Source organism: Lepidochelys kempii, chromosome 1 (assembly GCF_965140285.1).
Source record: "Lepidochelys kempii isolate rLepKem1 chromosome 1, rLepKem1.hap1, whole genome shotgun sequence".
NCBI lineage: Eukaryota > Metazoa > Chordata > Testudines > Cheloniidae > Lepidochelys > Lepidochelys kempii.
The window spans coordinates 157,367,997-157,393,497 of NC_136380.1; the positions used below are offsets into that span (position 1 = coordinate 157,367,997).

The window sequence follows — 25,501 nt, forward strand, 5'->3', positions numbered from 1 at the left end:
CACTTCATTTTGCTGCATCATCTGAACATGCCTGACTCAAAGTGATGCACTAATTCAGTACTCTATAACTAACTTTATCAGAGGAACATGGAAAGGCCAGAACAGACTTGCTAATTTGCTAGGATTTTAAAATCCTACTATTACATGTTTGTTCAGTAAAATTTCCAAAAATACAGACTTTAGGGATCTCCCTACTGAATATTACATAAGCCCTTAATGTTCCCAACACTTCTTCCTATAGAATCAGCAATACTGTCTATTTCCTGCCAAGGCCCCCTTTTTGCTTTCTTTTTTAAAATAAAATAAAAGATAAAACATTGATCTGTGGCCACTACTTACCCTACTGGCAGCATAGGCAGAAAAGACAGTTTTCCAAACAATTCCAGAAGTATAAACCTGAAGTAATACCTTTGTAAGTGAAAATACACTGGGACCTCTTATTTGATTGGAAGAGCAAAGAAATCATTTCAAGACCTACTCCCTTCCAGAAAGGACATCAAGTGTGGTGTAGAAAAGGGTAAGTAATGCATTTTGAGGTCACAATGTGGTAATAAGTAACTCAGCATCATGACCTCATTTCTTCAGCTGTCATCTCTGAAAACCTAACCTCTGATTTAGAGCAAAGTTACACATTTTACTTGTAAAGACAGATGCAAAGTAAGGCCTTATCTACACAGTGTCGCAGTCCAGACACCAGGGCCATGATCTGTAAAGCCCTCTGAAGTGTTGGGCTCTAACTGCCCTGTGTAGCTCCTGCTGGCATGAACTAAAAGGTACATACTTCGTGCTAACTGAGTCCTGTTTCAAACAGGACTACATCAACATGAACTAGGTATCTTTTAGTTCACAGCAGAATAGTCTACCACAACACTTCAGAGCATTCCACCAAACAGACCCCCTAGGCCAGATTATTTTGCAGTGTAGATAATCCCCAAGTGTTAGTTTGGAGTATTTGTTTCCTTCTAAACCCTACACTACCATTAAAGAGACAAGTCTCGTTCACTATTTATTATGCTTTTCCTTGGTTAACCTTGACAAAGCTAAAATGCACTGTGCAACTTTCCTTTAGTTATACTGAGCTTTTGGTAAAGTATTGCATAAAGTACATGTTCAGCAACTAGGATTTCCAGTGATCCAGGCTGATCCCTTCGCTTTACACAGAAGGATTACATTTTCAGCAGGGAATTATAGTTCAACAGTGGTGTATTTTTTTCCACAGATGTAGAATTTGTTCACTGCTTTTTAGATGGAAATCTCAGCAATTATATGATACCATCTACAAGAAGACATTATTAAAAGCTCATGGTCTAAAAATTATTGCAGAGAAAATGAAGACCACTTAAAGTAATTTCCAACAAGCATAAGGTACAGGAAGTCAGACCTGTCAGATAAACGGTGCACTCAAGAGGAACTAAAAGGAGTCTACGGTCGAGTGCACCCCTTATGTGATAGGTCGGCTTCCTGCACCTCATGTTGGGTTGGAACCATGTGGTCCAACCACTCAAACCGGATCTCTGGGCTGCAGTCCCCTAATTCTCAACCGTGTTAGTGTCACAAGCCCAACTCCTTGTGAGTTTCCCTTCAGAAGGCTGTGAAAGCACGCATAGGCAGTGACGTGGAAACAGCAGCTTCAAAACAAAGCATAATTTATTCACTCTTCAAAGGTATGAGCAGGTAGAGCAAAGGGTAAAAACAATAAAGGCCTACATGCATGTGTATGACTTACACCTTGGTAAGTTCCCCTCAGCCAAGCTAACTCCCTCTGCAATATTTTGTGGGGGTTTTTTAGGCCCCAGTTCCTGGAGTCAGGTGAATACATAAGAATCTCCACATTCACATTTTTTTTAAAAAGTTTCTAGCCCTTACACAGTTGCAGAGAAAAAGCCTCAAAATATGACCCCTAAATACTCAAACATCAGAAGGCAAATAGAAGGAACCTACAATTTAAGAATCTCATGATTTTTTAAACCCAGCTCATTATTTTGGGGAGGCCCAATTCATGACTTTTGAGCATATGGATTGACAAGAATCGATTTAGCCCAGTTCATGCAAAAACCATACAGCTATGCTCGTACCTTGTTTACGTAACAAGGGGGAGGTCAGAAAACTGTGCAGGGGAAATTTTTACATAGAGCACTGTTTTCTAATGTAGGCAACTCCTTAAAAGTTGTCCAAGGAAAGGAAACTATACATGGCAATACAAACTGAGAAAGTTGTTGAGAGACTCAGCTTTCTTGTAGATTCCACATTTATTTCCACTGTGATGCGAAAACCTATGATGCAGAACCAACTCTAGACTCTTAAAAATAAATATAATCTTATGCCTTGGTGAGAATAGTGACCTAGCAGAAATCTGGAAGCCATGATTCCTGGGTTCTGATGCCAGTGTTACCACCAACTCAATGTATGATCTTGAGTAAGACACTTATCCTTGCTGAGCCTCAGTTTACCCTACCTGACTAAGGTCTATAGGAATATTTGTCTCTCAGGGGGTTTACGAGGTTTAATTAGAGTTTGTATAGCACAAAGGTCTTCAGATAACAGGCATTTTACAAGCGTAAAAGTATTATTAACATAGTTTGTGTCAGTCAGAGTTTGTCCTGATGCAGATACAGACATGGACTTCTCCATTACCACTCCTCAAATCCTTGACTCTTCCTCCTATACCTCACCCTTAATACTCATATTTAGATTACTACAGTGTATAGGGCATTAGGAAGGATTAGTTTTGACATACAATTTGCAATCTTTATTAAAGAAGAATTCCTGTCTCTCCATGGATTATTTTTAAAGATACATTGTTAAATAGTTAAGCCCAGAAATAGGATCAGCTTTATCATCATGGTAATTTGGAGGCAGTAAGTCTTGATTCTTAGGGCCAAATTCTCCTCTCTGCCCCCATGAGCAGAAGAAAGCCAACAGCAGCAGATATACATAGCTATGAGGGTCACAGAGGAAGAGTTTTTGTTCCTTTGTCTTTTCCTTCCTCCAAAACCCACCTAGGTCCTCTGCAGATACTACACAGGATTATGCTTCAAAGGTAGGACAGCTTCTCTCTGTGGCATCAGCCTTCCTCAGAATTGTGGGGAATCCTCATGTAAGTAAATGAAGAACAAAATCAGCATTGAACTTGCCTGGGCTCCCTCATCACGGTGGGAAAACCATACCAACATAAACAGCAAAAGCAGGCTTGAGTACCAGTGGGGACACCATGGGAGCAGTGCTTCTCCATTAGCCAGGCTGCTCCCAAAGGGACTTAGGAAAGAGTTCAGAAGCAGTAACAAATTGTCTGGCTATTAATTTTTGCTTATTTGTTTTTATTTAACTGAGAATCTCTGTTTCCTGGGGAAAAGTTTGTTATTAAAAAAAAAAATGTAATAGGCAACCAATATAAAATCTCCTTGTGTGCTATTTATTGTATTAATAAAAGCACAAGTCAAAAGTTAACTTGACAGGAGCAGGTCTAGATAAACTGACCAAAGATGAGCTCTTCTTTATCATTTACATTGCTGCAGTGCCTAGAGGTCCCAGACAGGCTGGGGCCCCGCTATACTAGGCTCTGTACAAACAAAATGACAGCCCCCTCCCCCTAAAACATTACAATCTAAAAGAGCACTTACAGTCTGAAATAAAACTAGTTTATAATCCAGTGCAAGCCTTCCATTTAAACTGATGGCAAATATAAAAATAAAAATCCAAGGACAACTTGCCAAATGGCTGCTTCAGACACTTAGGGCAGCCACAAAGCCTGCTAGTAGGCACAAGCCCCATGAAAACACAGAACCCGACTCATGATAAATGCCAAAAAGCAAACACAAGGGATGGCCAATGAGACTGTACAGCTCCTTAAAACTCTGCAAACACATGCATGTACGGCACAGAAACACACCGCAATAATCAAGACTATGATAGGAGACAAAACTTTATCCTATGAATTACCAAGGTCTTACCACAGAAGGAACCCATTAAGAAACAAGCCTCCAGCAGCTTCATTCATGACCCATGCAAAATTCAGATAGATACGTAAACGGCTTGAGTTCACAAAACTGGACTCGAAATCTAGTGAAAAGGATTAATATTTTCAAATACTTCAGGTCCTGACCAGAAATACCTTAAAGTAGCTTGTCTGATTATATTTTGGTGTTTCGGTTTCTTCTGGGGCCACAAACTGAATGGTGGGAGGGCGAGGTGCAGGGGGGCATTTATTTTAACATTTCAGAGCCTCACAATGGCTCAAATTTAAAAAAAAAATTGGGCAAGAGTTTTGGGCTCGAGTGTCTTATGTAGCCTAAATCTGTTTGCCCATACATACTATGAAGTCACTATAACAAATATAGAATGATAAAAATATCTTTTATATATAGCTAAATAAGTAATTCACTAATCAGGGGGAAGTGTCTTAGAGCCCTGATTCAGTCAGGTGCTGTGCTCAATTCCCAATAAGGAAATTCCCTTTGTTATCTGAGCAGGGTACTCCACCTTTATGCTTGTTGTCTGGATCCCACAAGTTGTCTCTGTGGATGGGTGTACTCTTGAATTACACCATCTACTAGGCAGCAGTTCAGCTCCAGTCCTGAAAGGGGCTGAGTGCCTTCCCAACTGGGGCGGAGCTAGGGTGACCAGACAGCAAGTGCAAAAAATCAGGACCAGGGGTGAGGGGTTATAGGAGCCTATGTAAGAAAAAGATCCAAAAATCAGGACTGTCCCTATAAAATCGGGACATCTGGTCACCCTAGGCGGAGCACCCTTGATTCTTAGCATAATAAGGTCCTTACAGAGTGTATCTACATTTGCTCAAAAAGCGACTGATTACCTGCCTATTCAGCTCAGCTGGCTAATAGGGTTTTTCCAATCCAAAGAAAGCAAAAGATCATTGATGGAATTAGGCAAAAACCAGGTTAATCTCTCAAGATGTAAAATTGACTCCTCGCAGTCTCTGCGCGATCTGCAGTCTCACCCATTTGTCCTTGTGTGAGTGGGGCATTCTATGGGAGATGTAGCATCCAGATAAGGAAAATAAGATGAAAAGGTTTCAGAAACTACATCCTGGATACCAAATATATGAGGAAAAAGAAGTAATTAGTTGACCTACTTTACCACTGGCAGTACTAGTCTATAGAACTGCTCTCTTAAAGAGCCAATACATTAAAAAAAAACTTCAAGTACCAATAATCAGGCCTCATCTATATCTAATCAGAAAAGTTTAAACAAACTTGCTTGAACAAACAGCTGCGCAACATCTCTGATTTTCTACCTCAATAATCTCAAGGTTCAAGCAAGGGTTAGGCCTGTTATTTGCTAGATAACTTCTGCTGCACACAGAGTTGTAATCTGTCCTGCAGCCCAGATCTGACCGGGCTATAAATCAAGAATTTTAAACCGCGAGTGAACTAGACTGCTCCTACAGCAAGACTTGCTAAAAACATTTTTAAAATATATAATATTTGTACATTCTCCTCCCACAATATAGCATATATATCTCTTGCAATACAAAGACATACATTGACATAAGCTTAAGACTACATTTTGATACTCTAATGTTGGGAAATGAAAAAGTTAGAGATTCCATAATAACCTTAATTTATTCGCACTGCACAGGTTTTTTGTATTAAAATATAATTAGTGGCATAACTAGTAATCCAAAACTTTAAATGTTGCATTTCCTGTCTTTTGAATGTTTAAAACTGTAACTTTAATACTATAGTCACATAAATGTTTGTGTTCTATTTCCCTGGATATTTTTAAGACACAGCAGCAGCTTTGACACTAATATTTCCACAGATTTCACTGTGGACCTTCCACACCGTGTTGCATAGTTGAAAGTATACGTAACTGTAGAAATTCATGGTGAAATGTCAACAAATACTTAATATTGATGAGTGTATTGACATTAAATTGTAGCCCTGTAAATAACAGAACTGACTAGTGGAAACATTTAATTTAAAGCACTCCACAGATTTTGGTTTACTTCTATCTCCATGACTTCAAAAAATGCACATTATTCTGGAGACTTATCCTCAGTGAAAACCCTAAACCTGGGAAGTTTCAGTTTGTGAAGTGGAGCCATTTAAGTTGCAATACAGAGAAGTCAGTCTTTTTACAGCTAAACACCTATATAATTTTTCCGGTAAAACTGATTAATGAATTTTACTCAAGTTCTTTAAAAAGTCACCTTTTGGCCCACCCCAACCCTTTGAAAGTTCTGAACACCTGAAAGAAGAAGGTTAGAATGGAAGTCTAATGCTTTGTTGCATGTATGGCTCCATTGCTAGCAGCCTCCACACTCATCTGCCCCAAACCCCAGGAACATATTTGCTGAGTGTGCCTCCTTCACTGTGGAAGAGATACATACCTCCTTCCTCCTCTTCCCACTGTCTTACCCTGCCACCTCTGCAGGCTCCAACTCTATTCTCTCCCCACAATCACATACCCTGCTACCACCACTATTCATATACTTAAGGGGAAGATTAGGGAACAATGCCATAGGCGCAGGGGAGAAAACATAAGGGTCCTTAAATTTGTGTCTGAAGCTTTCCACATTGCAGTGCAGATGCTACAATTTCATATACGCATATGTTGCATAGACACACACACCCCCATTTGTGAGGAAGCCAGTCACAGCCTAAGCTTATGAGGAAAGATGACAGCTGTATGGGTGATAAACAGGGGTGCGGAAAACGGTAATGAATAAAGGGGTTACAAAAAGGCACCCCCAATGAAGAAGAAATTCAGCCCTCTTACCCCATGATTTCCAATACCAACCATGGCATCCTTTCATCATCTATCTTTCTTCCAAGTGGTAAAGAGTAAATAGAGACTTGCGACAGAACTAATAAGGAAAAAAGTAGAGCCATATAGAGAGAGTCACACACTAGTCAACACATCCAGTATAGGAAGCAGCCTGCGAAGGTATGTAACAATACCAAAACACCTTATGAGCAAAAAAGTAAACAGGTGGTACTAAATCCCACTTACCAGTATAAGTAATAGGCTAAAGCCAGCACAACCAGTGTAGCACAAATTCCAGATAGCAGACATACTCCCGATTGGTTTGCCAACATATTCCTTATTTATTTGTTTCTATTTATTTTAAAAAAAGAGAAAGGAGGAGGAAAACCGTACTGGAAAAACAAGATGACGCGAGTCTTTGCTAGAACAACAGATCAGTCCTGACAAGGAGGAGGGATTATGATGACAAAAGCAAATCGAGGTAAATCTGGAAGCATTGCAGTTGCTAAAAACTGCCTCCTCAGCAACAGCAAAAGAAGAAGTCAGACATTGTTTCCAGGAGGCAAATAGTGGCGTTCAGTAACCTATCTGAACTTAAAACAAAACCAAAAACCTCTTATCTTAAGAAATAAAGACGTGATTTGGGTATAAGTGGACTAATAATAAAAGAGGAAATACCTTTCAATAAAAATTACTGTCAGGTGCTGTTGCTGACATACCAAGCCTTTGCTCTAATCCAGTAATCGTCTTATGGCAAATTACCATGCTGCAATCAGCCAGCTTCATTTGCACTGTATGGCATGCATGTTCTACCCTGCTCTTTGGCACATTGTTTCAAACTGATGAAGGACAATTCTAGAATTTAATAAAAATACTTCCTGCCCACCTACCAAAGCTTGTACCTTTTATATCCATGAACACTGAATACAAGTTTGAGAGGGCAAAACAACAGAAAAAGGGGAGAAGAGCTTTGATTTGTCAGTCAGCAGAAAAAGTGCCCAAGGGCCATGAAGGCTACAGCAACTGTGATGAGGGGAACACAAGGAAGAGTGCACGGCAGCTAGGCAAACTCTAGCTGTTCCGTTGATTAACAGAGGATTCATTTAGTGTCTAGAGATAAGAGAAAAGAAACCTAAGATCATTAAAGTAACAAGGGAAACCATGGCAAAGGAGTAGTTAAGGCTCAAAGGCCTGTGTAGCTGTTTTACATTATAATCTTGGTAGTTTAGGTATTAAGGCCTAGTCTATGCAGCTTTTAGTATCAGTATAACTATGTCAGTTAGGGGTCTGATTTTTTTACCCATGTAATTATACCAGTACAACCTTTGATATGAATACAGTTATGCCAGTTTAAATGTGCTTATATTGGTACAGCTTCTTCCCATATGGGAACAGTTAGTGGTAAAACTCGTGTGTGTAGACAAGGCCTTAATGGTTTAAGTGTAATCTGAAGTATTAGGAAGAAACAGTGTTTAAACTAGGAGTACTTTCAATAGCAATGAATTAGTAAATACAGTAGACATAGACCCAAAACTACATTCTCAGATCAAAGTGTAGCAGTACTAAAGGCAGTTACTGGGATCCTGGTTGAGGCTTCGTAGGGCACTCGTTACACTATAATTGGAGTCTAGCATTTCTTAGAAGAGGTAGTTAAATTGGAAAGATACAGGGTGAAGCAAGTAAGACTATAAATAGAATGGAGAGATTTACATACAAGGAAATTGACAAAAACTGGGATTATTCCAGACTCTGATCAAAAGGAAAACTGACGTTTAAAACTTGTTAAAGATTTAATTGTATATTAACTTGATCCAATAGAGCTAGCTGGAATAACCAGGAATTGGGAACACAGGTTTCAATTAAGAAGGAATGTGGGCAAGAAGAATTTAAGGAGGTATTATTTTAGAAAGACAGTAGTGACTAGGTGAAATGGACTTCCAGCTGAGGTTGAAATTTCAAGCAGCACTCCTGTATTTCAGGAAAAAGCAAGGGCTTGATTTTCAAATACTCAAGTAGGTACACATTTAGCATTGACTCAGAATGTGCACCTCCTTTGCTCACAATTGGATACACACCAAATTCTGATTTGTGCACTGTCCTTGCCTATATTAACACCTATCTAACCCCATAGGCACAGATCTGTGTGATCACTTCAGTTACTTGATTAGCGGATTATATGGTAATAAGTTAAAGGGCACAGTGTTCGTGAATTTCATACTTGGGAATAGCCAACCACCCTTTTTGTGGGTCACAAAGGAATTTTTATCTATCATATTCTCCAACTTCACTCTGAGACTGGCTAAATGATGTTTGCCTGCCATTAGCATAAAGTTAATTTAAAAAAAACGAGGCATTTAGAAGTACATAATTTGGTGATGATAGAAGAGTCTGGTTGTTCCAGACACAGAGGGTGTCTGGCCTGCTGCTCACACTACAATGCTTCAGTAAGCAACTAAGGGCATGGCTACACTTGCAGTTGTAGAGCGCTGCGAGTTAAACCAGCCTTCGGAGATCGCAGCAGGGAAAACACTGCCGAGTGTTTACGCTCTCAGCTGGAAGTGCACTGGCGTGGCCACATTAGCAGGTCTCACAATGCCACAAAGAGCAGTGCATTGTGGTAGCTATCCCAGCATGCAAGTGGCTGCAACTTGCTTTTCAAATGCAGGGGGTGGGGTGGAATGTGACAGGGAGTGTGTTGTGTGTATGTGGGGAGAGAGAGCGTGTCAGCATGCTGTCTTGTAAGTTCAGACAGCAGCAGACTCCGCTCCCCCTCGCCTCTCTCTCTCTCACTCAAAGCAAGCAGCATTCCTCAGTAATGGTTCCTTTGTCCTGGAGCAGATAAGCAGCCAGCTGTCAGAAACTGAGCTTTGAAAGGGGATATCAGCATTCCTATAGTGAGTTCAAAACAATGACAAGAGTGACCACTTGACTTAAGAGGATTATGGGACGTTTCCGGAGGTCAATCACAGCACAGTAATGCAACACCTCATCCACGCTGACACCGCGGCGCTCCAGCGGGGGCACAGCAAACGTTGTTCTACTCACCGAGGTGGAGTACCAGCAGCCCTGCAGCCGCGGAGTCAGAGCACTCTACGTGCCTTGCCAGTGTGGACGGGTAGTGAGCTAGTGTGCCCGGGGCTCCTTTATTGCGCTGTAACTCGCAAGTGTGGCCAAGGCCTAAGGAATTTTACTCTCCAAGGCCGTCAAGCAACACCTTTCATGAGCACAAGATATTCATTTAAGAAAATACACACTACTAAAACATGACAAGTTTCCAGACAGTCTCGGGATGCTGTAAACTAAAGCAAAAACAAAAGACAGGCAGCAGTTTTAAAGAAGCCTCATTAGAAGAATTTTCAAATTAGAAATTTGCAGTAATTGCCTACATTTGAAACAGGCTTATTTGGCGTTACTATAATAAAAGCAAATCTAAAATTATAGTTCTGGTATTCAAATAGTGATTCTATAATACCAGTCCTTACATAACAGAAGCAGTAAAGAGTTAGGTAACAGAACATCTATTAGTGCAGAATGCTTTCCTTAGAAGTAAGTACTCAATAGGCCTTCTTGTATTGTATAAATTAATCAATGTTATGTAATGTATAGAGTTGCCAATTTTAGTCTCTGGCAATAAAAATACATTCAGTAGTGTCTGTCCAGCTCCAAGGCTTTGCTGAACTCTCCTCCCTGCCCAAAGCTCACTGATGGTTGACTTCTTTAGAGGTAGGAAATATACACCTTTGTACTCAATGAAAATAAACACACAAGGAACCTTGGAAGGTATAGGTTTCAGAGTAACAGCCGTGTTAGTCTGTATTCGCAAAAAGAAAAGGAGTACTTGTGGCACCTTAGAGACTAACCAATTTATTTGAGCATGAGCTTTCGTGAGCTACAGCTCACTTTATCGGATGCATACTGTGGAAAATACAGAAGATGTTTGTTTTTATACACACAAATCATGAAAAAATGGGTGTTTGTCACTGCGGGAGGTTTTCTCTCCCCCTGCCCCACTCTCCTGCTAGTAATACCTTATGTAAAGTGATGGAGAGTGATCACTTTACATAAGCTATTACCAGCAGAAGAGTGGGGTGGGGAGAGAGAAAACCTTTTGTAGTGGTAAACACCCATTTTTTCATGATTTGTGTGTATAAAAACAAACATCTTCTACACTTTCCACAGTATGCATCCGATGAAGTGGGCTGTAGCTCACGAAAGCTCATGCTCAAATAAATTGGTTAGTCTCTAAGGTGCCACAAGTCCTCCTTTTCTTTTTGGAAGGGATAGGTACATGTCTAACAGATATAAATATATTTGTAACAGCCAGGGAATGGTGGGAAGAGGGATCAGTAAATCTGAGTTCTCCTCCCAATTTTTCCCTGGACATGCTGAGTGAACTTGGGAAAGCCACTGTGTCTCAGTTACCCTGTATGTAAATTAGGGATGCAAAAATCTAAGCCGTGATGTCTGAAATCAATTGGCAATATTATAGAAGGATGGTAAAGTTCACTTTGTGGATGGAGGAAATATGCAAACCCAACCATTCAACCTGAGAAAACAAAAAAAGCAGCCAGAGATGAGAGCTATCAGCATGCAAATATGCTGTAGTTGAACAAGGACAGATTCTGACTGGCGTTAAATGAAGTTTCAGGGAATAAGGTTGTGTGTATCTACAAACACCTACCTAGGTTCAAAGGATTCCTTTGAAGTACTGCATGCTAATTGGAAGGAAACTGAAAGGCTGTCTATCAAGAAATACTGAGCTTCATTACATTTTAGGTACAATGGCATCTTGTGCAAAAAAGGACTAATAAGTTTATTCCATGTCTACAATAATATTTTTCTTTAAAATTTCCCCCTGTTGTACGGTGACTGGTGCTGCTCCGCTGGCACCAACAATGGGGAGAATGCGCTTAGAGATTAGCAGCTGGCACTTTACGCACCTGTCCTCTTACCCCACTGTTCAGAGTAGATCTAAACAACGTGGCGGTTGAAAATTCCAGCACCTGTCTAAATCTGTGTTCCTACTGCTCCTACCCCTATTTGAACTGCCTGGTTGGGGAGTTTGAAGAAAAATGCTAGTGATGACAAAGCCTTAGGTGCTGTAATGAAGCAATATATCATTATCCATGCACAGATACCAATCATGAACTTATGTCTAAAATGGCAACGTGCACTTCTGACACCTTACATGCTACCCAGAAAAACAAACAGGCAAAAGGAGGAGGGACAATGGAAAAGGCTTTCCCTGGCAGCTTGTGGTCACATTAAAACCAGAGATGCTATGAAAATGAAGAAGGTGTACACCTTACTTAACTCATAGGACTTAAAGATTTTACCTTATTTAGCAACACTGCTACTCAGACCTTACAAAGTTTAATGTATAACCAGCATACTTTCGTTTTATTTAAAAATAGAAATGAATATTTCTAACAACAACAAAGTTGAGTAGGGACAGAAGAACCCATTTGTGACAGTGACTGCAGTCATTGGGGGGACAGATGGAAAGTTTAAAGACCAAGTGGAGAGAGGCACAAGCGATCAAAGGTTATGGGGGAGAGCAATACTTATGTCGCAGTGGAATATCGCAAGGGTAAACTCAAAGCATTTTGAGATGGAAGTGCAAAGTATTATAGCAATGGCCCTTGTTTAGCAACTTCTTCAATATTGACAATCAGATTGTATCAATAAGGGTCCATTTGCCATATTTATTTTAGAACTCTGACCTCAGTAATTCATCATTCAAGTGCTGAGATACCACAGTGACTGGTATGGTTTAAAGTGTGCATGAGAGAGACAAGGATTCCTCTGTCACACACACTGGTGTAAGTCAGGAAGTCAGTGGAATTATACCAGTGGCAGGGAGGGGAAGGAAGGAAGAGAGGAGGAGAGAAATATTTTATAAGTCACAGACAAAAGTACATATTTTTTAATTCACTGTGGAACTCATTTCCTCTGCCACCCCTTTCTCTTTTCAAAGCTGTGCTCAATAAAGTTTCTGCTACCATGAAGGTTGTACCCCAGTGCAGCAAATACTATCCTTTTATCCAGTTCACAAGTGTTTCCTTCAAAAATTATCAGTATGTCTAGAAATGAGTTCAGTAGGCTTCCTTTCAAACCCAGACAACCAGCAAGGAGTCATTATTTCAGCTTAGAAGTCAAACTGTTTCAAAACCTCACTGTCCCATTCTTTTACTTCCTTTTTAACTCATGACACATACCCCCCTTTTTTTTCTTCTTCTTTTTTTTTTTTTTTTTGCTTCCCCGGAGTAGTGAAAAGGTTCCAAAGCATCTCTTTTACAGTAACTATGAACCGTTTCCAATTCACTATTGGCTCACTAATAAGATGATCTTTTAGAGTAGAGTGCCTTCACTTCTACATAAGTTTAATAGAACTGAAACACAAAAGAGAAATCCCTATTGAAAAATCACAAAAACCTTGTTTCTACAGTATCTTTCTATAAAAGTTGCATGTGGTGAAGATGCTCTATGCTGACAGGAGAACGCTCTCCCATCAGCATAAAAAAACCCACCCCCACAAGCGGCAGAAGCTATGTCGACATGAGAAGCTCTCCCGCCGACATACATGTGCACACGAGTGCTTATGTCGGTGTAACTTATGTCACTCAGGGGGGTGATTTATTCACCCCCCTGAGTGACATAAATTATGCCAGCATGAGCTGTAGCGTAGACATAGCCCCAGTCTGAATCAGTATATGCAATTCCCTCCCTCCCCCCACCGCAGTCCCCATCAGGGGTTGTACTTCTCCAGCACTGTTTACCTGGCCTAGGATTTGCGGTAATTACCCCCCTTCCCCACTGATTTTAGTTCCTGAAGAAAGTTTTCTAACCCTCCTCCATGGAGCCAGAGTACTATCCCTAGCTCATCAAGATATATATAACATTTATAGATACCAAAGTTTATGCATATTCCCTTTACCCATAGTGTCTGGTGTATCTTTTGATGTTTCCATGCGACCAAGGTCTCACATCTGTCACAGTTGCAACTAAACATAGAAATATTAAACATCTGTTTTCTGTGAACTGATTTCCATTCCACTCATACAAATCTTAAGGAACTGGGGTGCCAGCTAATAGATTTTAGTTAGCTGTCTTGTGCATCACCTCCCCATCCCATTTGTTATTAAATAACATCCCTGTGGCAACTACAGTAATTGCTTACATGGAAAAGCAATACCAAAGAAGGATTTAATATAGTTCTACCTGTCTTTAATTCAATGAAGAGCCTGGACCACCAAAAAGAAACTGCAATCAAGGAGGAATCAGTACCATACAACCTGCCAGTTCTCCACAGAACCACCAGCAAGTGCCCTACAGACCAGTTTGAGAAAGGCTGCTCTAAGGGATACATTAGGGACAGGACACACTAACCAGCTTTCAGCTTGGGAACCTCAGCTGGGGAGGCATGAGGAGGAAGAAAAAAAATGGAGGAGGGGGAGGGGAGAAATTCTGTTGGGAAACTGACTACCACTTGGCCAACTGAAGACAAACCCCCATGATCTGTACCAACAACAACCTAATTGTCAAATAAGAGAAAAAGACAGAAGAGAACAATGGTCCAAAATCAGCCTGGATTCAGTGGGTGCAAAACCCAGAGAAGCCTCTGGATCAATTTAGTGGAGACAAAATTGGCAATAAAAGATACGCGTCGGGAGCCTGATCTCAAGAGGAGGTGCTGACAGTGACACCTCCCTTTGGAGCTGAGGATGCTCAGTGGCACTCAGGATAAAGAGTGCCTTCATCCCTAGAAGTCAGGTGGCCAGAAAACTGTTCTAAAGGACAAAGTAGCATAAGTTAAACCAGTTTGCCAATCACTCCATGTGAAAAGTGAGTGTAACTTACATAGGGCACAAAAGGAGGTGTAGGATAAAGAAGCCCAAATAAGCATTCTGACTATTATTATATACTATACCAGCTCCAACATTACCAGCAACATGCTCAGTCCTGAAAGGAGCAGGCACCCTTCATTTGGATTTGTGCCTCTTACACCAGTGGCTCAACTGGTCCCCTACAGAGTATCAGTTTGGTATAAGTTACACTCATTTTCCAGCTTCACTGAACGTCATGTTACTGCAAGTTATACCACTTGGCCACTTCTGCCTGGTTTCTGACCCATCTATACGTGATACATGGCACAGAAAACTACTGAATTTGGTCAAATGCATCTTGTTGATGCTGAACTATTTGGAAATGTAACTGAAATGCTGCTTGTTAAGTGTTATATGGACATGCTCTCTTCAGTTCATTAAAAAGAGAAGGAGTACTTGTGGCACCTTAGAGACTAACAAATTTATTTGAGCATAAGCTTTCGTGAGCTACAGCTCACTTCATCGGATGCATGCAGTGGAAAATACAGTGGGGAGATTTATATACACAGAGAACATGAAACAATGGGTGTTACCATACACACTGTAACAAGAGTGATCAGGTAAGGTGAGCTATTACCAGCAGCAGAGCGGGGTGCGGGGGGGGCGGGGTGAGAAAAAACCTTTTGTAGTGATAATCAAGGTGGGCCATTTCAAGCAGTTGACAAGAACCGCTCTCCTGCTGGTAACAGCTCACCTTACCTGATCACTCTTGTTACAGTGTGCATGGTAACACCCATTGTTTCATGTTCTCTGTGTATATAAATCTCCCCACTGTATTTTCCACTGCACGCATCCGATGAAGTGAGCTGTAGCTCATGAAAGCTTATGCTCAAATAAATTTGTTAGTCTCTAAGGTGCCACAAGTACCCCTTTTCTTTTTGCGGATACAGACTAACACGGCTGCTACTCTGAAACCTGTCAGTTCATTAAGGCTCTTCATACAGTACTTTAGTATATGACCAGATGCAGCATGATTTCATTAACAAACATTTGGGCAAAGTCCATTATTCTGGCATGGACTGATTCTCATGTTTCTGTCAGGGTGGGTGGGTAGGTGTGTGTGTGTGTGTGTGTCTGTCTACACGCACACGCACACGCCAAATCCTTCTAAGCACAGCAGTCTCAGACCCCGGGTCAACTGACTTGGGCTTGCAAGGTTCAGGCTACAGGCTAAAAATACCAGAGTAGATGTTTAGGCTCAGGCTGGAGTCTGGGCTCTGAGATCTGGCAAGAAGGGAAGTCTCGGAGCCAGGGCTGCTCCCCGAGCCCAAACATCTACACTGCTATTTTTAGCCCCACACTGCGAGACTGAGTCAGTTGACTACTCAGGCTCTGAGACTTGCTGCCGCTGGGGTTTTTTGCAAACATACCCTAAAAGACATACTATAACTCAAACAGAAGTTATGGGCTGGAGATAAAAATTCTGAGGCGAATTTTTTGGCCCTGGTTATCTAGGAGGTCACAATGGTCCCTTCTGGTCTGAAAAAAACAAACTACAAATTTATGCTTGATTGCGTCACTACAATTAGTGACCCTACAGCATTTCCATTGTAAATCCCCTTTTTTCAGTTTAAAATTTGAAAACAAAACACTTTTTCCCTGTGATATTTGGCATTCCCGGTTCTATTTCAAGGGCAAATTACAGGTGTATGTGGAGTGAAATATATTTTATAAATACAACTAGGAAGCACACTAGTAATTCAGGAACCGCAGCTACATATATCCTTTCCCCTTTTTATAGTTACTGTAAAGCTCAGCTTAGTTTCTGAAATTCAACTGGAGAGCTGAACAGAAGTTCCTCTACAAAAGGTTACATGAAAGGAAAAACACAACTAAAGCAATTAGAGATCTCGCCAATTCTTTGATACTTCACTGGCTGCCAGTTAGATAATCTATTGATAAAAAGCTTCTTGTAATAAATAGTTAACTGAAACCATTACAAATTATTTAGGGCAGGCTGCCCATCTATGGTTACACAGGCCCTTTGAAAGTCATTTCCAGCAGAGATCAGAAATGCAGTATCAGTGAGTACTTTCAGGATTCGGCTTCCACTGGTTTTTTTTCTCCTGAACAGTAGCCCTTTTATGAAATGGTTGAGAGGGAAATGCCCTAGAATGTCTTCACACTGAAAGGCTGGGCAGGCTTACACTTACGCTTTGTCTACACTGGCAAGTGAAAGACAAAACTTTGGTTGTTCAGAGGTGTTAAAAAAACACAAGCCACACCCCCGAAAGTTTTGCCAACGACAAGCACCAGTGTGAACAGCGCTTTGTCCGCAGGAGCACTCTCCTGCCGACAACGCTAACACCGCTTGTTGGGGGTGGAAGTTTCTTGTCGGCAGGAGAGCTCTCTCCTGCTGACAAACAGTGGCTACACTGCGTGCCTTTTCGTGGCACGACTGTAGTGGCACAGCCCTGTCGCTAAAAGCTGCGTAGTGTAGACGTAGCCTTAGGAACACTTGAACCAACCCACCCCCATGGGAACTAAGGCCTCATCTACACTAACAAAATTCAGACTCACCATTCTGCACCAGTGCAGCTTCCTCAGCGGTAGCAAGGGTGAAAATGATGCATGGGCAGGGCTCTGGCGTTTTCACTACTATCTCCTCAAAACTTGCTCAGAGTCGGTTTAGATGACAGGATGATAAAAAGTCCAGTGCCCTGTCAGTATCCACACTACCGCAGGTGGAGCTGCACCACTAGGAATGCAATGGTGGGAGATTTCTCAGAGGAATCTAATGTGAATATGGCCAGTAAATGTCTCTGTGAACTTGTTTGTATCATAATGGCTTAGATGGTACCATTTCTACTTATACCTTGAATAGGCAGGGATTAGATTTTGTGGCATACTGCACAGTTATAAAGTACCGTACTATGCGCTCTGAAAAATTTGACGGCTTTATAAAATGATTATTATAAAGACAGCTATTTCTCCTTGGAGCCATGGCAATTTCAAAACAGTGATGCAGAGTTAAAAATTGCTCAAAAGCATTTGAAACTTTTGAAACTGAAATTAGTAAATGATGTTTTCTGTTGTACCAACCAATCCCTTTACAATTCAGACATTTCTCTGCCCACCCCCAATTTCTGAATTTATCAATGCTAGCTCAGCACTGTTCCTAATGAACTTCACAATAAGTGAATGGCTAGAAGCAGCATGATGAAAAATTAGTACATACTGAACTTTTCTACTTCATTTTCATCTATCTGCCAAAAATAGTCTCTAGTTTATCAGCAATTAAATGCCAAAAAACTGGAAGTTCTCAGGAAAATATATTGACAACATCTTGATTTCAAAGTGAAATTCTAACATGAAATACATTTTTAAACTGCATTAATTCTAACAAGCAGGATAACTTCATTCAAAATTTGAGAGACAAAGTGGGTGAGGTAATATCTTTTATTAGACCAACTTCTGTTGATGAGAGAGACAAGCTTTCAAGTCACACATAGCTCGTCAGATCTGGGAAAGGTATTCTGAGCATTACAGCTAAATGCCAGTTGGAACAGATTGTTTAACATAAGTAGTTTTGTTAGCACATATTCTAAGGACCATTCAAGGTAGAGTGGCCTGTTAACGCCCTGCAGTGATAGGATACAAAAACGGGGTTAGTGAGTTTCAGATGGTTGTAATAAACCATAAATCTGCTGTCTGTTCAGTCCATGATTTTTAGTGTCTAGCAGAGTTATGAGTTTAAGTTCCCAGGCTCATCTTTTGAAAGTGCTGTGCAGGTTTCCTTTAAGGATGAGGACTGATAGGTCAGATATAGTGATCGCTTTGTGAAAAGTGTTCTTCCACAGGTTACAAGGTGTTTTTGTCTTTTCTTCATTTTCCTGTGAAAATTCATTCAAGAGCTGGAGACTGTCTGGTTTCATCCACATAGTTGCTACTGGGGCATTTACTGCACTGGATGATTTACACCACATGCTGTGACAGTCATGGATCTTGAAAGGTGTGTTGTGAGGGGTGTTGATAATTGTAGCAATGGAGATATGTCTGCAGGTTTTGCATCTGTTGTTCAGGCAGGATCTGATGCATCTCTGAGTTAGTGTGTCCTGGTCTGTGAGGAGCTTGCTTCTGATGATGAGCTTGGAGAAGTTAGGGGGTTGTTTGAAGGCAAGAAGAGGGGGTTCAGGAAAGGATTTCTTTCCAGACGGGGTCCCCATCGAGTATGGTTTGTAGTTGTTTGATGATACCCTTTATGGGTTCCAGTGTGGGGTGTTAGGTGACAACTAGGGGTCTGTGGTTGGAGGGGGTTTTAATTCTGTATTGAAGCAGGTTCTCTCTCACAGAGTATCTGGATGGCCCATTTAATGAGCATTCTACTTCTCTGGTGGAATGTCCTTGTTTGGTCAAGGCAGTTTGAGTGTGTTAAGGTGTATATATCCCAGACTGTCTCCTTGGAGCAGATTCTGGAAGTACAAATAAGGAGTGTGGAAGTACAAATAAGGAAAGAGGAGTTGACACTCCTGCATATGCATAAGCACAGTGGGCATGAAAAACTCAGCATAAAAAGGTGGTGCCTAGTAGATAGGTAAGGAGGCACATCAGGAAACACCCAACAGGATGGCCATCTGATAATCATCCTACTCATCTCAAGGTTTCCCAAGGGGATGAGACTATGAAACCACTGCTACTGGACATCAGACGGTTTGTTTCTGTCTCTGTGTATGTTTCAATAGTTGTGGCATTGTTCAACAGCTTAATGAAATGGTTACTAAAAGGGATGTTTGATCAGGTGTGAGTGTATTACTTTTGGTCGCTCGTGTGCTCCTAGAGTCTCCAAACCTAATGATATTTCTAATGGAGGTTCTCACCCTGCTAATTCTGATAATGTAGTCATTACAGAGCTCAAACCTTCGACACAGGTCACTGTGGTTTGAGACAGCAGTTCTCAACCAGGGATCCAGTGCTCCCTGGAGGGCCTCAAGCAGGTTTCAGGGGGTCCGCCAAGCAGGGCCAATGTTACACTCACTGGGGCCCCGGGGCAGAAAGCTGAAGCCCCACTGTGCAGGGTTGAAGCCAGGGGCCTTGAGCCCTGCCACCTGGGGCTGAAGCCAGAGAAACTTAGCTTTGCTAGGCCCCCTGTGGCGTGGGGCCCCAGGCAACTGCCCTGCTTATTACCCCCTAACGCCAGCCCTGGCTTTTATATGCAGAAAAATAGTTATTGGGGCACTAGTGGGACATGGAGTTTTTACAGAATGTGCGGGGGTAAAGGGGGACTCAGAAAGAAAAATGTTGAGAATCCCTGGTTTAAGATACCATTGGTACTACCAACTCATCACTATTATAAAGGCCACAGTAGGTATGGGTGTGTGATGGGGGGATCCCTCTGCCGGACCCCTATATGTGTGACCAAAGGGAAGAGATACATGTATATTTTTAGAGCTCCAATATGCTTGATTTCAGCACTGCATTCTGTAGGATGGGTCAGTAGCAGGACACAGAGGTCTTCTTACCATGGGGATTGTCAGCAGTGAGACGGGAGATGAGAGCGGTCTGCGAGTTTAATGACAGGTAAGTGAAAGTAGAGTGTTAGATGACATCATGCTTATAATGTTGGCATATGTTGTGTTCTTTCTGTGCCCGAGGCTAAGGGTATATCTAAACTAGAAATATTATAACAGCATAGCTATGCCGGCATAGCCCACAGTGTATTCAAAGACTACACCATCAGAGGGAAAACCCTATTCCACTGATAAACCCCCAGTGAAGACACAGAAGTATATCAGCATAGCTACATTGCTGAGGGGTGTGGTTTTTTCACATCCCTGAGCAATGAATCTATGCTGATATAAAACTTTTCACTGTAGACCAGGCCTAAGTGTTTGAGTATAGGGCAGATGTAGATAGAATCATAGAATATCAGGGTTGGAAGGGACCTCAGGAGGTCATCTAGTCCAACCCCCTCAAAGCAGGACCAATCCCCAATTAAATCATCCCAGCCAGGGCTTTGTCAAGCCTGACCTTAAAAACTTCTAAGGAAGGAGATTCCACCACCTCCCTAGGTAACACATTCCAGTGTTTCACCAAACTCCTAGTGAAAAAGTTTTTCCTAATATCCAACCTAAATCTCCCCCACTGCAACTTGAGACCATTACTCCTTGTTCTGTCATCTGCTACCACTGAGAACAGTCTAGAGCCATCCTCTTTGGATCCACCTTTCAGGTAGTTGAAAGCAGCTATCAAATCCCCCCTCATTCTTCTCTTCCGTAGACTAAACATCCCCAGTTCCCTCAGCCTCTCCTCATAACTCATGTGTTCCAGTCCCCTAATCATTTTTGTTGCCCTCCGCTGGACTCTTTCCAATTTTTCCACATTCTTCTTCTAGTGTGGGGCCCAAAACTGGACACAGTACTCCAGATGAGGCCTCACCAATGTCGAATAGAGGGGAACGATCACGTCCCTCAATCTGCTGGCAATGCCCCTACTTATACAGCCCAAAATGCCATTGGCCTTCTTGGCAACAAGGGCACACTGTTGACTCATATCCAACTTCTCGTCCACTTTAACCCCTACGACCTTTTCTGCAGAACTGCTGCCTAGCCATTCGGTCCCTCGTCTGTAGCAGTGCATGGGATTCTTCCGTCCTAAGTGCAGGACTCTGCACTTGTCCTTGTTGAACCTCATCAGATTTCTTTTGGCCCAATCCTCTAATTTGTCTAGGTCCCTCTTTATCCTATCCCTACCCTCCAGCGTATCTACCTCTCCTCCCAGTTTAGTGTCATCTGCAAACTTGCTGAGAGTGTAATCCACACCATCCTCCAGATCATTTATGAAGATATTGAACAAAACTGGCCCCAGGACCAACCCTTGGGGCACTCCACTTGGTACCGGCTGCCAACTAGACATGGAGCCATTGATCGTTGAGCCCGACAATCTAGCCAGCTTTCTATCCACCTTATAGTCCATTCATCCAGCCCATACTTCTTTAACTTGCTGGCAAGAATACTGTGGGAGACAGTGTCAAAAGCTTTGCTAAAGTCAAGGAACAACACGTCCACTGCTTTCCGCTCATCCACAGAACCAGTTATCTCGTCATAGAAGGCAATTAGATTAGTCAGGCATGACTTGCCCTTGGTGAATCCATGCTGACTGTTCCTGATCACTTTCCTCTTCTCTAAGTGCTTCAGAATTGATTCCTTGAGGACCTGCTCCATGATTTTTCCAGGGACTGAGGTGAAGCTGACTGACCTGTAGTTCCCAGGATCCTCCTTCTTCCCCTTTTTAAAGATGGGCACTACATTAGCCTTTTTCCAGTCATCCGGGACTTCTCCTGATCGCCATGAGTTTTCAAAGATAATGGTCAATGGCTCTGCAATCACAGCCGCCAACTCCTTTAGCACTCTCGGATGCAACGCATCCGGCCCCATGGACTTGTGTACGTCCAGCTTTTCTAAATAGTCCCGAACCACTTCTTTCTACACAGAGGGCTGGTCACCTCCTCCCCATGCTGTGCTGCCCAGTGCAGTAGTCTGGGAGCTGACCTTGTTTGTGAAGACAGAGGCAAAAAAAGCATTGAGTACATTAGCTTTTTCCACATCCTCTGTCACTAGGTTGCCTCCCTCATTCAGTAAGGGGCCTAGCTCTGGTTCAGTACATTACAAAGGCAGAGTGTATGTTTTACGGGAGTATTGGGGCATCACTCAAAGATGGGAGAGTTAACATTGTATGGACATGTACCGTAACTCTGTATTTCCTGGTTTTCACGTGTTTGAGATTTGCTGAACTTGACGTTCTCAAGTTCCATGAGATAGGCATCAGGCAGCCTTACCTCTGTGTTAAAGTTTTTTGCCATTTAGTTTCCTAGTTTGTTTTGTTTGTTTATTTTTTGTTTTTAAACAGAAATGTTGTAAGAGTTGATGGTCATAGGCCGTTATAATTATCATGTAGGTACGTAGTACAGATACTACTGTGGCCAGATAATGATAATAATATCTAGCTCTTATAATACACTCTCTTGGGTGCTCTTATATGAAGTGAACTCAAACTAGGCCTTTCCTAGTTTTTAAACAATGTACTGAAATGGGATAATTTCTGTTTAGAGATTCAGTACCACACACTGAAAAAAAAATGAATTCGGCATCTCTTTAGAATAGGTTCTTAGCTGAAAGCCAGGCAGGCAGCATCAGATTAATGGCAGATGTTGACTTAGATTGTGTGCCTCCTTTGGCAACACTTTAGAAAGCTGTAAGAGAAAATATTCTGAAGAGCCCATTATCACAGTATCCAAGTTCTGCAAAGCTAAGATAAATATGTAAATAGATACTTATGTTGGTCTTCCAGAGGTACGTTGGGTTTCTCCCTTCCAGGGTTCTAAGAAGCTCATGTTCCTCGCCCATCCTTCCCAGTTACAATGGAAAAGACTAATAAAAAAAGGTGAGTTTTGCAGTGAGCCTTAGAAATGCTCAGAATCTGATTTAGTCTAATTCCTCTGGTAGCTCTTCCTGCTGCAAAAGCTCCTTCATCTGAGAAAGCTTAATCTCCAGCCCTTAGGTATTTCATTCTGGATGTTGATACCTGTATTGTCTCAGAGGAACACAGCTGTCTTGGTGGGTGATAGGCAGAGATGCAGTTGCTAACATAGTTGGCTCCTGACCTACTCATGGCTTTGAAGATCATGGCCAGGGTTTGACTTGGCAGTGGCAGCTAGGAAGGACCCAGTGGGGAATTCAGAGCTCAGGGATGATGTGTTCATGGCAGCCTGGACCGCTGAGGTGGTGGACTGTTGCATTCTGCATAAACTGGAGCCTTTGCATGTCTTTCATCTGCCGTAAAACTAATTACAATTATGCAGTCTGGAGGTGACACACATGTGGATCAATCTGGCCAGTTCCTCATCAAGAAGGGAGTGGTGAAGCTTCCTAGGAAGATGAAGATGGAAGAAAGCACTTTTGCCATGAATGGTACCCGATCTTAGGCTTAGTGATAGGGTTAAGCAGAACCTGAAGGCTTTACACCGCTTTGAAAAACTGGAGTTTACAGGGGATAGAACAGGAGGTCAGTGGGCAGCTAGCTCTTCAAAGCATTTCCCTCTTCCAACCAAAATCATCTTATTCTTGCCCAAGATCAGTCTGAGCCAGGTACTGGTCATCCAGGTGCTGATCTCTAATATCTCTGGTATCATTTTAGTGAGGATGTTCAATGCATCTATGAAGAATAAAATACACAGCTGAATTTCAGCTGCGTAGAGTTGGAAGCAGAGTCTGCAGCATATCCCTCTCTCCCCAAGTGGTCTCACATAGATTTTCCAGTGTGATGCAGGTTTGTCAACAGCATCCTGTAATCAACGATGTATGTTGAAAGTAGCAGAAAAGAGAAATAGCTTTGAGAGCTTTGGCTGTTGGATGTTCCCACATAATAATTCTGGAGCTTTATTTTGGTAAGAATTTAGTGATCCTGAAAGGTGCTCAGCTGACATCCCTAGAGTCTCTCCATGAAAAGTACAGCCTGGGCAGCAGCAGTACACGCTTCCCCAAAGTTCTCCACCAACATACCTCAGCTGTGACACAGGGAGACTTACCTCTAGAAGTGTAAGAATCATTCAGTCTCCATGCTCATTCAGTCCTTGGCTCATCTTCTGAAAGTGCTAATTAGTGCTGGTGGCTCTTGAAGTGGACATTTTCTCAGTAATGTAAGCCCAATTCCCAATGGACATTTCATATACAAACCACAGAACAGCCAGACAATAACAGCCCTCAGTGACTACTGACTTATGTAGGATTCAAACAACCTAGTGGTGAAACACTATCATCTCCTTCATCAATAATTCCCTAACCCATTCTGCTCCCAACCCACCCTCACCACCTCGTCTGTAATAGCTTATTTTAATAGCACACTTCCCCATAGGACCCAGCAGCCAGGAATGAAAAGGAGGCGATGCTCACTATGCCAGGAGAATCTGTACCAGGCTCAGCATCAGCTAGGGTAGGAAAGGATCATTTCTTCTCTTCCCTTCAAAATAGAAACAAAGCTAGAAGTCTAAATCGCCTGATATTTCATAAAATCCATTCTCCAACAGCCGTCATTTTCTCAATATCATTAAGATCAGTAGCGTTTCCCCCAGCTTTAAAAAGGAAGCAGGGTACAAAGAGAAGAAGCCTTTTTTAAGGTGGGAAATAAGCTTCCATACTACAGGTTGAACCTCTCTAGTCCGGCACTCTCTGGTCCGGCAACATCTGTGGTCCAGCATGATTTTATTTTATGTTTTTTATGCTTTATCTACTTATTTCCTTGTGTCAATACAGTAAAACGATGTAACACCACTAACACTTTGGTTTGAAGAGAGATGGTAAGCCTTGGCTAGGCAGCGTTGCAAGCATTGTTCTGTCCCTCGGCGAAAGAAAAATAAAGAGAGACCCGCTCACTACAATATTGACCTCTCGTGGTTAGGCAAATTCTCTGGTTCGGCACTGGTCAAGTTCTGAGGGTGCCAGACTAGAGAGGTTCAACCTGTAATAAAGCCACAGTGAAGCTAGCAGGTAAAAGCTGAAGAGAACATATGCCTTTTTGTTGCACTGTTTTTACATTAATGGGAATAAACACAAGCAAATCCACTCTGCAAAAACAGTTCTGAATGTATCTAATTACTAAAATTTTTTTAGCAGTTTTCTTTTTCACTAATCAACCTACTAGTCCAGAGCCCAAAGTTTTGGATGATCTTAGTGACCAAAATTAATTTAAGTGTAATTACTAATTATTATTTAGGGTACAATTGACAAGCCAGAAAGTATTTTGGATTTGCAGACAATCAGTCTACTAGCCCAATGTAGGTTGGGTCCAGTGCTTTAATTTTCATTATAGTCAAAAAACTTACTCCTTCAAAAAGGGCACAATTTTATCCTCAAAATACATAATCTGAACCCATTTAGATTGTGGCTGCTATA

At 41.8% G+C, this 25,501-nt stretch overlaps 1 protein-coding gene across 1 annotated transcript in view; it reads right to left on the reverse strand.

Moving 5' to 3' along the window:
• The window catches only part of AGPAT3 (1-acylglycerol-3-phosphate O-acyltransferase 3), a 131,985-nt gene that overhangs the window by 62,773 nt on the left and 43,711 nt on the right, over positions 1 to 25,501 (reverse strand). The window lies entirely within an intron of this gene.